Here is a 13,979-nt window from a genome sequence, read left to right as displayed (position 1 = left end):
TTTAATCCCTGCTGGTAGATACCTATATCCTCAATCTTCCAAACTGCACAATAGTTCAACGTTGTGGATGCAAGATGATGAGGGGCCAGTCTACAGACACTTACAATGTATAGATCAGATCTTATTTGAAGAAATGGGGCAAGGATAGTCGACTCAATCTGAAAATAACCCAGATTATTTCTAGGCATTTATTGAATGTTAAACTAATCTAATTAATTATTGCAAGAAGGAATAATTCTAGTATAAAAATCAACAACTGCATGATACATGAAAAGAAGGACTATAGCAGTCTTCCAATTGTTGAGGGGCTGTTACAGAGAAGAGGGAGTCAACTTCAAGCTATTCTCCAAAATACCTGAAGACAGAACAAGAAGCAATGGGTGGAAACTAATCAAGGAGAAAATCAACCTAGAACTAAGGAGAATATTCTGACAGTGAGAACAATTTATCCAGAAGTTGTAGGTGCTCCATCCGTGGACAATTTTAAGAAGACATTGGACAACCACTTTTCTGAAATGGTACAATCTCCTGCTTGAGAAGAGAGTTGGACCAGAAGACTGATAACCTGTTATTGTTCCAACTCTGTTATTCTAATTCTGTTAAAATGTAGTACACTGTAAATTTGATTATTTGAAAACTAATCACTGCAATAGGAGCCCCAAGTATACTATCTCTGTGGTTTCTAGGTCCATATATTTATAAGAAACTCATCTGTGTTGTCTAGCTGCATTAGAAGCTAAACTAAATAATCTGTAGCAGGCAGACAAGATGCAATTGGTTTCCAAGAAGAAGGTATTTCTTACTAGCTCAAAACATGTCCTGACAAATAATAGGGAGGCATTCAAATTCCCAAGCAGTGGGGAAGAATTAACTTCAGGTATACATCTTTTTTTTTTTCATTTCCTTATCATCTTTATATATACACATTTCTTTCATTATACAATTTCAACTTAATATATAAATAAATATAGATATATATGAATATAGATATAAGTATTTACATAGTTTCTTATTCTTTACGTAATTGCCATTTTGATTTCTTTTTATTCTTAAACCATTCATACCAGGCATCCCAGACTTTATAATATATCGACTCTTCTTTCTCTCTTAATTTCATTGTTAGTCTGTCCATCTCTGCACAGTCTAAAAAAATTTTTTATAACAACACCCTCTGGTGGTACAATTTCTTGCTTCCAGAATTGTGCATATGAAATCCTAGCAGCTGTTAAAATATGTAGCATAATGCAGGGGTCCCCAACCGCCGGTCCGCGGACCGGTACCGACCGCATGGAACAACCCTTACCGGGCCGCTGGTTGCTGGGCGCCGCCATCTTTTTGGTAAAAAGCGCTTCTGGTGAGCTTTTCCGGGTAGAAAGCTCACCGGAAGCGCTGTTTCGTCATAAAAGATGGCGGCGCCAGCGCTCGGTGAGCTTTTCCGGGTAGAAAGCCATTTCTACCCGAAAAAGCTCACCAAAGCGCTAGCGCCATCTTTTATGAAAAGCTGCTTCCCGGTGACGTCACCGAAGCGCCTTTTCGTCATAAAAGATGGCGGCGCCCAGTTGACGCCTGGTACCGGGCGCGGCGCCCAGCTGATGTCGGAACCGGGCGCGGCGTCGAAAAGGTTGGGGATCCCTGGCATAATGTATTTATCTTTTTTATTATATTTTTCCATTATTATGCCTAATAGGAATAGTTCTGGTTTGGATTCAATTTTCTGTTTTATTATTTCTTCTAACCACAATCAAGTTATAGTCCAATATTTCTTGACCTCTGGGCAGGTCCATCACATATGAAAATAGGTACTTTTTTTCCTTCTTACACTTCCAACAGCTTGGGCTTAAGTTGAACATTTTTGCTAGTCTAGCAGGAGGAAGATGCCACCTATAAAACATTTTAGATAGATTTTCCCTGTATGCTGTGGACATAGTTAATCAGGTATTAATCTTTAAATGAGTTAACAAGTTTACTTTACAAATTCAAGCAAATAGCCATATGGAAATAAATTATTGTAATTAATTGCATTTGTAAAGAAGAAAGCGATTTCCTTAATTTGCCCACTCTATAGTATATGGACAGTTATACTAGTCTTGCAAGGCTTAAAGTATAGTATAATTCTCCCACCATCACCTTTAGAAGCCCAATGATTAGGAAGGGTTCCTCCTGAACTTCTTTCTCCACCCACTATGCAGCTGTGGGATTTGTACCCTCTTGTCTGATTGGTCTTCAGGCAGCGTTTCTTTGCCAAGTCTCCCAAGTTCATTCCCATATATCCATTACCCTCTGCCTTTTCTTGTTACCTGTTAGCGTTTTGCCATCTTTATTGAGCAGACGATATTCTGATTCTTTTTTTTTTCTTTGAAGGGTGCTAAGAATAACAAAAATAGTTTCTTTAGGCATCTTCAAAGGAAAAAAAAAAACCTCATTCTGCACTTTCACTTTTCTGACTTCATCTCTGCAATGCTGGGTTACCTGACTGCACTCTTCCTTTGTGCGCTGCCCATTTTCAGATTCCCTCTTTATGTATCTTTTTTGGTTGTTTTCAGATCTTCACAGCCTTTTTTTTTGGATTGTCATTTAGACTCCCACGATTCTCTGTTTTTCTTCCTCAAAGGAATTGTTTGCAATTTTACTTTTACCTCCCTTAGGGGTTTTTTACATCCTTGAGTGCTTTTTTCCATTAGCTTTTCCTATCACATGATCCTACTTGCAATTACTTTCTGAATCTACGGCATCTACTTGTGAAGTCCAAGATCTGTGTATGACTACACTCAGTGTTAGTTTTCCTTCAAATCAGGACCAGCAATATGTGGCCACTTCATCATATTACTGCTGTTTCTGTTTCCTCAATAAACAGAACAGAACAGAATTTGTCTTCCTTTTTTTAAACTGAATAAGAGAGTTGGAAGGGACCTTGGAGGTCTTCTAGTCCAGGGGTCGCCAACCTTTTGGACCTCAGGGACCACCAAACTCATAATTTTAAATACCATGGACCAGAGACCCTGGGAAAATCCCCAAAAAACTCTGCAGGAAAATTCCCCATTCCGTTTTCCTACCGATCGATCATTCTTTATTTGGGATCACAGGATACTTTCTCCAGTTCCATTCTTAGGGGGAGAGAGAGAGAGACTTTTGGCTTCATGCAAGGAAAGCAGCAGCAGAAGCAGCAGAAGTCTTTCTTTCTCTCCCCCAAACTCTGCCAGAAATGAGTCTTTGTGAGACTTGTCATGCCGGCACAGCCTCTTGGAGCAGGATACCTTGCACGGTCCCAAAGACTCTTTTCTGGCGGAGTTTGGGGGAGAGAAAGAAAGACTTCTGCTGCTTCTGCTGCTTTCCTTGCATGAAGCCAAAAGCAGAAGAAGAAAGAAGTGGAAAGAAGCAGCCTGGTGGCCAGGTAAGGCACATGGGGTGAGTGGGGCAAATTCCGCCCTTTCCCCCTCCCCTCACTACCTCGTGTTGTTCTCAATGCAAGCAAGTCAAGCCTTGTGTTCCCGTGGGCCATTTGGGAGATGCTTTGGGGGTGACATTTCTCTGCGGACCACCAAAAAATTTTCACGGGCCACCAGTGGTCCCCGGCCCACTGATTGGCGACCACTGTTCTAGTCCAATACCTTGCTCAGGCAGGAAGCATTATACCATTTCACAAGGGTAGGATTCAAGTTTTTTAACAACTGGTTCTGTGGGTGTGGCTTAGTTGGTGGGTGTGGCTTGGTGGTCATGTGACTGGATGGACATAGCTTGGTGGTCATGTTATTGGCTGGGCATGGCCAACTCAACATCACTCACATTGAGGCACGCATCTCCTCACCTGGCCCCTCATGACTGTGGGGATGCTGCAACAGTCATAAGTGTGAAAAATGGTCATAAATCACTTTTTTCAGTGCCATTGTAACTTTGAATGGTCACTCCACACAAGCAAAGTACCAGCAAAGGTGGGGAAAAAACTCCAGAGACGTTCCTGAGACAGGAAGTCTAGTCCTGCCAAGAATAATAAGGGTTAACAGAGAGGCAGTTTGTGTAAGCAACACCAGAATGTTTCCTTCCTACCTCCCTTACAGGATTAGGCCAGTAATTTCTTCTAACAACCGGTTCTCCGAACTGCTTAGAATGTTAACAACCAGTTCTAGCGAATAGGTGTGAACTGGTAGAATCCCACCCCTGACATTTCAGAGAAATGGTTGTCCAATCTCTTCTTAAAAATTTCCAGTGTTGGAGCATTCACAACTTCTGAAGGCAAGCTGTTCCATTGGTTAATTTTTCTAAATGTCTCCTTAGTTCTAAGCTACTTCTCTCCTTGATTTGTTTCCATCTATTGCTTCTTGTCCTGCCTTCAGGTGCTTTGGAGTATAACTTCACTCCCTCTTCTTTGTGGCAGCCCCTGAGATATTGGAACACTGCTATCATGTCACCCCTACACCTTTTCATCAAACTAGACATACCTATACCCTGCAACCAATTTTAGCCTCCAGTCCCCTAATCATCTTTGTTGCTCTTCTCGGCACACTTTCTAGATTCTCAACATCTTTTTTTATATTGTGGCAACCAAAACTGGATATAATATTCCAAGTGTGGTCTTACCCAGGCATTATAAAGTGGTATTAACACTTCACATGCTTGATTCGATCCCTCTGTTAATATAGCCTATAATTTTCTTGGCTTTTTTAGCAGCTGCAACACACTGCTGGCTCATATTTAAGTGATTGTCCACTAGGACTCCAAGTTCCCTCTCACAGTTACTACTATTGAGTGAGTATGCTAATACCTGTGCATTTGATTTTTCTTCCCTAAATGTGGAACCTTACTTTTTTCACCATTGAATTTCATTTGGTTACCAGTAGAAATTAAATACTCTCTTTTTTTGTTAGACAATTAAATCCTAACTTAGTTTGGGTAAAATAATATATAAACCTGTGTTAGTTAGTTTAAGTGTATGTATCACTTTAAACTGTAAACCAAGTTTTGGGTTGAGCACTGTAAAATCATAAGAGGGAGCAAGAAGAGCTTCACTGTTTGCCTGGCTTTTACTGGAATGCTGACAATGAAGGATTGATGGCGATATCTTGGGATACTGCATATTTGCATTCTTGCAATTAGATGGCTCTTTGACAGATTTGCAATATGATTTCAGAAGGCATTATTAACATCATATGCTTAGCTGAGATTGCAATATTGTAACAGTATTTTTTTAACATGTGGTGTAACTTTTGTTGCTTCTATTTGCTTTGAACAAGTTTGAATCTTTCAGTGGCTATATTCTAGTCAGGGGTGTCATCCCACCAGCTCTCTTTCAAAATTGTTAAACAATTAAATCCTCCCTGTATTTAATTTATTTATTAAATTTGTATGCCAGCCATCTTATCTGTAAGGTGATTATCTAGATCTAGGTCAGCTACAAAGATAAGATAACGTTTATTTTTGTCACTTTTTTCTGTGAACACATTAAAAATGCAATTCTGATGCCCACCCTCAAAAGAAAATATGTCGTGTATATACAGTGTTCCCATACCCGTACATGCACCTACATATACAAATGCTATTAGTTAGATAATACATATGATATTAGTTTGATAATGTTTTCCCTTCAAGATCATTCTATTTATTTCCCATATTGTGAGTGTTAAACAACACTCACACTTTCCACAACTTTATTGAGCTCCTTACTTCCAGTCCCACACTAAATTTCAGTTGAAAGTTCTTCCAATGAACCTTGCCACACTTTTGTGGTACACACTGTATCAGCAGTACATCAGCAGTCTGCCATCTTGGCAACTCAGGCCATGGTCATGGGAATCCCACCATTCAATGCCATTTGCATAATGATAATTGACCACTAGAATTACCATTACTTATTTCCATTTCAAAACTTCTTTCATCAGATGGAAGGAAGGATAAACCCTATTGTCTTCCCTCCGAGATTTTCAGTCTTTGCTGGTGTGGTTGTAGCTGTTCTATATAGTATAACACAGGAGTGTCAAACTCAATTTCATTGAGGGCTGCATCAGGGTTGTGTTTGACCTCAGAGAGTGGGGGATGGGCATGACCAGCTCGATGTCGTTCATGTGATCAAATGCCACTTTTGCTAGTAGTTTTCCAGCAAAAACGGAGCTCGAGAGGCCCACGCGAGCTCCATTTTCACTGGCAGAAGGCTACAGGAGGCCGTCACAGCTGAAAATGGAGCCTGGGCAATGGAGCCCTCACAAGCTCCATTTTCACTGACAGAGGCACCACAGGCCAGTCCTTTGCTGTTTCCAAGGCAACCCCATGGGCCAGATCTAAGCACCCTGTAGGCCGGATCCGATCCATGGGCCTTGAGTTTGTCACCCCGGTATACCTGTTCCCTCATATGTCAGCAGGAAAGGATCATTGCCTGTTTTGGAAATTATGACCTAGGACAGCTCACTATTTGTACAGGTTTTTTTTCCAGAAGAGAATGAAATTCACGTTAAAATTTCATCCAATCATGTTTAGCTGTGGAAGCAAGTGATATGGCAGAGTAGTACCTGTGTGCACCGTACATTATGCAACATATGATACAGGGTGAGATATGTAACAACCAGACACAATGTTTTTAAACAATCAAAAGTAGCATTTTTCCCTTATCATAATTCTTCTATACATGAAACTCTTGCTTTGTGGGAAGAGAAGACATCAGCTTCCGAGAAGGCTGGTGTGGAATATGGAAGGCCGATAGCTATGTCTTAAGTTTGGCAAGAGTTGGGATAATTCACCCAGTTATTGAAGCAACTCTTTCCTTAAACATTTTACGTTCTCCTGGACTTCTTATTGTCTTTTGAAGTACTATTTTTTAGGCCTTCTGATAGTGTTGAGCCTCGGAGTCCTATTTTGAAGTGGGGTCCTATTTTGCTCTGTCCTATTGGTATGGTCCTGAGGATGTTATGCAGGAGGACTATTCAATACCTAGGTCACTGACCCAAAAGGCACTCTTGACTCTCTTCTTTCTATGCTGTTTAACATCTACCATCTAGCAATAGCATTTAGCCTTATATACCGCTTCACGGTGCTTTACAGCCCTCTCTAAGCGGTTTACAGAGTCAGCATATTGCCCCCAACAATCTGGGTCCTCATTTTACCCACCTCAGAAGGATGGAAGGCTGAGTCAACTTTGAGCCTCATGAGATTCAAACTGCCGTATTGCAGGCAGCCGGCAGGCAGCAAAAGTAGCCTGCGATACTGCATTCTAAGCACTGCGCCACCAGGGCTCATGTTTATCCAGATTAGCATCTACCTGAAACTACTAAAGATCATCCAGAGCTTTAGAGAGGGATATCATCAGTATGCTGATAGCAGCCAGATATACTGCTCCCACCATCTAATTCCAAGGAATCAATTAGTATCTGAGAATTTTATACGATTTCAGTAATAGTCTGGATGAGACAGGACAACCTGAAACTAACTCCAGACATGTTGGAGATACTGTTGGTAAAGAAAATCCCTGACTTGGCTGTTAAGTCTGTTTGGGAAACAGCAGGTTCATAGTTTGGGAGTGCTTCTTGAACCTCACCTGTCAATGGATCGGTTGATGGTAATTGTTGTGAGGAACTTACCCATGCAATTCCAGCTAGTGTGCAAACTGTAATCATTCCCGAGCCAGTCAGATTTTGTAGCACTTATCCAAGACCTGGTTACGACATGCCTGGCCCATTTCAGTGAACTTTATGTTGTAGCTGTCCTTGAAAATTCTTCAGAAATAGCAGCTTCTGCTAAATGCAATGGCTAGGCTTTCTACTAATGTAAACTAGAGAGATCATATGATTTTTGTATTGGAAGCTCTCCATTGACTGCCAGTTTCCTACTGGATACAATTTAAGATGTTGGTGTCACCCTTTCAATCTGTAAAGAACTCAAAGCAGCCTTACTACTGGCGGAGCTGCCTCAATCAGTCAATGACTTAATGGGAAGAATAAAGGACGCTTGGATCTATTATTCTGCAGGAAGGAAACAGCTTCAAAATGAAAAGACCCATAGAAAAAAGGGGAAAGTTCCATAGCCCACCCATCCTCCATTGAAATAGCTCTTTCTATGGATGCCTTATAATAGGGAAAAGAAACCTAACTCTCTCTCTGTTACGAACTAAGCAAACACATTGGTTTTGAATCCTAATAGTTTTACTTCCACAGCAGGCTCGTAATCCTGCACTTCTCATTGGCCCGCAGTTAGCAGATCGTGATTGGTCGTCTCCGGCTAATCTGATTGGCTGATAGTGGGTCGCCGCCGATTGGATGCTTCCAGCATGGCAAACTTGAATCATTGGACACTGTGACAGCAGCCAGCTCTATAAAAGGAGCTGCTGCTGCCCAAGAGTTAGTTCTCTTTCTGAAGTCACTAATAAAGAGTTGAGTCACTATTCGATGCCTCGTCTCCGTTCCTTGTGCCCACTCCTCCAGATTTAACACTGGCGACGAGGGTGGGATGCGGAGACGATAGAGCTGACTGAACACTCGCTGAGCACCAGGCAGAGCACGTGGCTAAGAGCGCACCCGCTAGCAACAGAATGACCAGCAGCGCCATACCACCCGCTCCATTTGACCCGGCTAACGAAGATTGGGACTCGTATATGGACAGGTTCCAGATGTTCCTGGAGACCAACAATCTAAAAGATGCTACGCCTGGCAAGAAGCGAGCTGTATTCCTGACCCATTGCGGGCCCGCCGTTTTTAAAATGGCAAAAGCACTTGTGAAACCGGCCGAAGTCAAGACAATGGATTGGGACAACCTCGCGCCGATCCTCCGGGCCCATTATGCACCTGCGGTGCCAACACTCATCAGAAGACACGAGTTTTACCAGAGGGACCAACAGAAAAGCGAGAGTGTTGGAGACTTCATCGCTGATCTCAGGAACCTGGCGGGACTTTGTGGCTTCGCAAACCTCGAGGAAGCCTTGAGAGACCAAATCGTTCTGGGCCTGGAAGACCCTACAACCCAGAGCAAAATTATGGCGAAGGGGGACATCGGCCTCGCAGATGTCATCGCCGAGGCTACTGCAGCAGAAGCAACCAGGAAATCAGCCGCTCGAATGCGCCAAGCGAACGCACCGCACCGCCAACTCGCCAGTGACACTACGCCTTTCTCCGAGAAGCACACAACGACCACCCACCATGAAGACCTCGAATCCTCATCAGAAAGCGAGGAAGAGGAGGTCAACCGCCTCAGGTCAGAACGCGACCAGCGAGACCAGCGAAACCCTAAATCTTTGCGGCAATGTGCTGGATGCGGGGGTAATCACCCGCGGTCAGACTGCAAATTCCTAGACACACTCTGCCATTCCTGTGGAAAGAGGGGCCACATCGCAAAAGTATGCAGAAGCAAACGAGGACCCAGCACAAACCGAAGAGAATATAATTTCCGGCAGACAACAGGCACCCCACCAATGACTCGGGACTGCCTAAACAACCAATGGAGCCACTACCACTACAGAAATAGAGCACCCACCAATTCAACTAGACGAGAAGAGACCCATCAAACCATCACCATCGGCCACGCTTTATCCCTGGATGCAAGGAAAATCCGAGTTAAGGTCACCATTGCAAATCAACCATGTGTTATGGAGGTTGACTCCGGGTCGTCCTTATCAATGGTCTCTTAGAAAACCCTCAAACAGCTGATCCCTGACATCCGTCGCCAAGACCTCAGCACTCAAAAAATCATATTAAAAGACTACCAAGGGAACAGAATCCCAGTTGCCGATACCCACCACGTCCAAGTATCTTTCAAAGACCACACTGCAACTCTTCCTCTTACCATCGTCGATCGAGATTGACCCAGCTTGCTAGGCTTGCAGTGGTTCACGCCGCTAGGAATTGAACTAGCAGGCATACACCAGACCGGAAGCGATGACTGGGAAGCGGCCCTCGTCCAGGAATTCCAGGACGTGTTTACCGAGGAACTAGGCAAGTACAAAGGATCCCCCATATCGTTTAATCTCAGCCCTGATGTTGCGCCCATTCGCCTTAAGCCTCGTCGAGTGCCATTTGCACTCAAGCCAAAGATTGATGAACAATTGGACAAATTAATAGCCCAGGGCATGTTGGAACTGATTGACCATGCCCGATGGGAGACCCCAATTGTAACCCCCATAAAACCTGATGGATCCTTGAGAATTTGTGGGGACTACCGGGCCACCCTAAATCACGCGCTTCAACAGAGCGCTTACCCCGTACCTGTGGTCCAACACCTTCTTCATTCCTTGGGAGGTGGAAAAATATTTGCAAAATTGGACCTAGCCCAGGCGTACCAGCAACTGCCCGTAGATGCACAGACTGCAGAAGCCCAGACTATAGTCACGCACAGGGGTGCATTCAAGTGTAATAGGCTCCAATTCGGAGTGAGTGTAGCACCGGGCATTTTCCAAAGTCTGATGGAGAGACTGTTACAGGGCATAAAAGGGGTTGTGCCCTACTTCGATGATGTCTTGATAGCTGCCCCCATTAGAAGCCTATTAGAAAAACGACTCAGAATGGTTCTCCAGAAATTCAAAGACGCTGGCCTGAAGGTCAAGAAAGACAAGTGCCAACTATGTACTGAGAGGGTTGAATTCCTGGGGTACCTTCTTGACAAACAAGGAATTCACCCTACTGAGAAAAAACTAGCTGCCATAAAAAACGCCCCAAGACCTAGGAATAAAACAGATCTCCAAGCCTTCCTGGGACTCATTAATTTTTATAACATCTTCTTGCCCCAGAAAGCAACCGTTGCTGAACCCCTGCATAGGCTCCTCGACAAGAAGGCGTCCTGGATCTGGGGACACCGGGAAGAACGAGCCTTTCAGCAAGTTAAAGACCTTTTAACTTCAGATGCTGTATTAATGCAATATAACGAGACTTTACCTTTAACTGTCACCTGCGACGCCTCACCGTTTGGAATAGGAGCCATCTTGAGCCACGTCCTGCCAAACGGAACTGAGGCACCTATTGCGTTTTTTTCAAGAAGCTTATCTAAAACCGAGAGAAACTATAGCCAACTCGATAAAGAGGCTCTCGCTATCGTGTCTGCGATCAAAGCGATTCCATGAGTATGTATACAGAAGACCCTTTGCCATAATCACCGATCACAAACCATTACTTGGCATCTTAGCGGGAGACAAACCAACTCCCCACATTTTATCACCCAGAATGACACGTTGGTCAGAGTTTCTGGCTGCATACAATTACCAACTACTACATTGCCCTGGAAAAGCCATTCCCCACGCTGACGCCTTGAGCCGTTCTCCGCTTCCAGAAGTCATAAGTGACCCAGCTCCAACCCTAGCTGCACTACAAATAGAAACTCTTCCGTCACCACCCCTGACTACACAGGACATCGCCTCGGAAACAAAGAAAGATCCTTGTTTGGCACGAGTCCTCAGCTGGGTGGAAAAAGGTTGGCCTGACGATGAACCCAGTGACATCCTTAGGCCTTTCAAAAACCGACAGACAGAACTTTTCTCCCAAAAAGGATGCATCTTGTGGGGAGACAGAGTCGTAATCCCTGAGAGACTACAGCATAAAGTTCTAAAACTTTTGCACGATGGACACCCAGGCATCGTGCGCATGAAGGCACTGGCAAGGAGCTACGCATGGTGGCCAGGTATAGATAAGCAAATAGAGACCTGGGTGGCCACCTGCTCCAAATGTCAGGAAACTCGCTCAGCTCCACCAAAAGCCCCACCGACTGAATGGGAAACGCCTCGAGGTCCTTGGTCCCGTATCCACATCGATTTTGCGGGACCCACCAAGGGACACACATTTCTTATAACAGTAGATGCCTATTCCAACTGGCTGGAGGTCCACAAAATGAAGAGCACCACCACAGAAGCAGTTGTCAAAAAACTAAATAGACTATTCGCTACGCACGGGTTGCCAGATGTCTTGGTCTCAGATAATGGCCCCCAATTCACTGCTCTGGCATTTGAACAGTACCTAGCAGACCGGGGAATACGCCACGCTTTAACTTCGCCGGCTCACCCGGTGGCCAATGGCAGGGCTGAGCGCATGGTCCAATTCATAAAGAAAATGCTACACAAGATGGAACATGGGGACATCGATGACAAGGTGACCAGGATGCTTCTCCTCCAGCATATCACCCCAAGCAGCACCACAAACAGAACCCCAGCCGAACTGCTCATGGGCCGAAAACTTAGCTCACATCTTGATCGCCTACACCCTGCCTACACGCCGGAAAGGCCCCTGGGGTCCAGCAGCAGGTGTCGCACATTCAAGGTAGGCGACCTAGTCTTTGCAAAAAACTTTTCCGGCGACCCATTGTGGGTCCCTGCTACCGTAACCCAACCTACGGGCCCTCGATCCTACCGTTTACAAACTGATGATGGGAAAACGTGGAAGCGCCACATCGACCAACTTCGCTCCCGACTAGCACCTACCCCCGTCACAAGCCCAGAATTTCAAACCGGGGGGGAAGGGAAACCAAAGGGGCCGGAAGAGAATTAGCATACGACCCAGTAAGCGAAAACCAGCAATCAGCACAACCAACCCGGGGATACTCACCTACCAAAGGAGAACCAAGCCAGGTGATCGCCTCGCCACAAAGCAGTACTGAGACTGAAGCAAATCCAAGGAACCCAAATGACAGCCGTGACGGAAGCAGAGATGACAACCCCGAGTCACCCAGCGAAGAGGTTGGACTATCATTGCCATTAAGTTCAGCACGCAGCCCACCGGAACCAGAGCCAGAGCAAAGACCGGTGGTGCAACGCAGATCGAGTAGACAGGTGAAACGACCTGCCTATTTAGAAGAATACATCACCCCACCCCTCAGACGGAACCTAGGGGGGAGGGGTGTTGCGAACTAAGCAAACACATTGGTTTTGAATCCTAACAGTTTTACTTCCACAGCAGGCTCGTAATCCTGCACTTCTCATTGGCCCGCAGTTAGCAGATCGTGATTGGTCGTCTCTGGCTAATCTGATTGGCTGATAGTGGGTCACCGCCGATTGGACGGTTCCAGTGCGGCAAACTTGAATCATTGGACACTGTGACAGCAGCCAGCTCTATAAAAGGAGCTGCTGCTGCCCAAGAGTTAGTTCTCTTTCTGAAGTCACTAATAAAGAGTTGAGTCACTATTTGATGCCTCGTCTCCGTTCCTTGAGCCCACTCCTCCAGATTTAACACTCTCAAACATCATTCAATTTATTTTTCAGCCACAAGTTGACTTACATCTTCAACTCCTTGGAGGAGAGTGAGATTTTAACTGGATGAAAAATCAATAAAAGCACCTTAGCAGAGGCTGATTTTTTCTTCAGAAAAAATAGTTCCAGCTTTCTTCAACTCATAACCAACAGATTCAGCTCCAACTACTAATATTATAATATTATATTCAATCTACCTCATATTAACTGGACCCGTAACGAATGTACAACTGAACCCACACATGCAACCTTCTACAATGCAGTAACAAATCTGGGACTAGAAGAACTAGTAACCAACAACACTAGACTTAACAACTGCCTCGATCTCATCTTCTGCAATAGTTTGAATTCAATTTACGGAATACAAATTAAAGAACCCTTTCCCAACAGTGACCACAATATGATTGACTTTTGTCTCAACATACGTCCACACAAAAATCATCACAATGACGGAATCCCCAATTATAACTTCAAAAAAGGCAACTATGATCTTATAAACAACGATCTCTCATCCCTTGATTGGCAATTTCTATTCTCCAGATGCAATACTGTAGAAGACCATTACAACATATTTTTACTTGAAGTCAAAAGAGTTATCAAACTATATGTACCATTAACAACTCCCAAAACCAGAAAAAACAAATTACCCAAAACAATAAGGAAGCTTCAATCCAAAAAGAAATCACTTTGGTGGAAAAACAAATCTGGTCACGTTGCCAACTTCAAAAACCAATACAAAAATTTATGCCACCAGATAAAAACTAAATGCACCAACTATCACATTAAACAAGAAGAAAACCTACACACCAATTCCACCCGCGCTTTCTACAATTTTGTAAAC

The 13,979-nt window shown here is 44.1% G+C and overlaps 1 protein-coding gene across 3 annotated transcripts in view; it reads right to left on the bottom strand.

The window, feature by feature from the left end:
• CLCN1 (chloride voltage-gated channel 1) overlaps positions 1–13,979 on the bottom strand; it is a 79,432-nt gene that overhangs the window by 45,010 nt on the left and 20,443 nt on the right. The window lies entirely within an intron of this gene.

Source organism: Notechis scutatus, chromosome 2, assembly GCF_049901735.1.
Source record: "Notechis scutatus isolate UNSWTSFEM ecotype Mainland chromosome 2, rNotScu1.2, whole genome shotgun sequence".
NCBI classification, from domain to species: domain Eukaryota; kingdom Metazoa; phylum Chordata; class Lepidosauria; order Squamata; family Elapidae; genus Notechis; species Notechis scutatus.
Note: the sequence above shows the minus strand (reverse complement) of the source record. Positions and strands in the feature narration are given on the sequence as shown.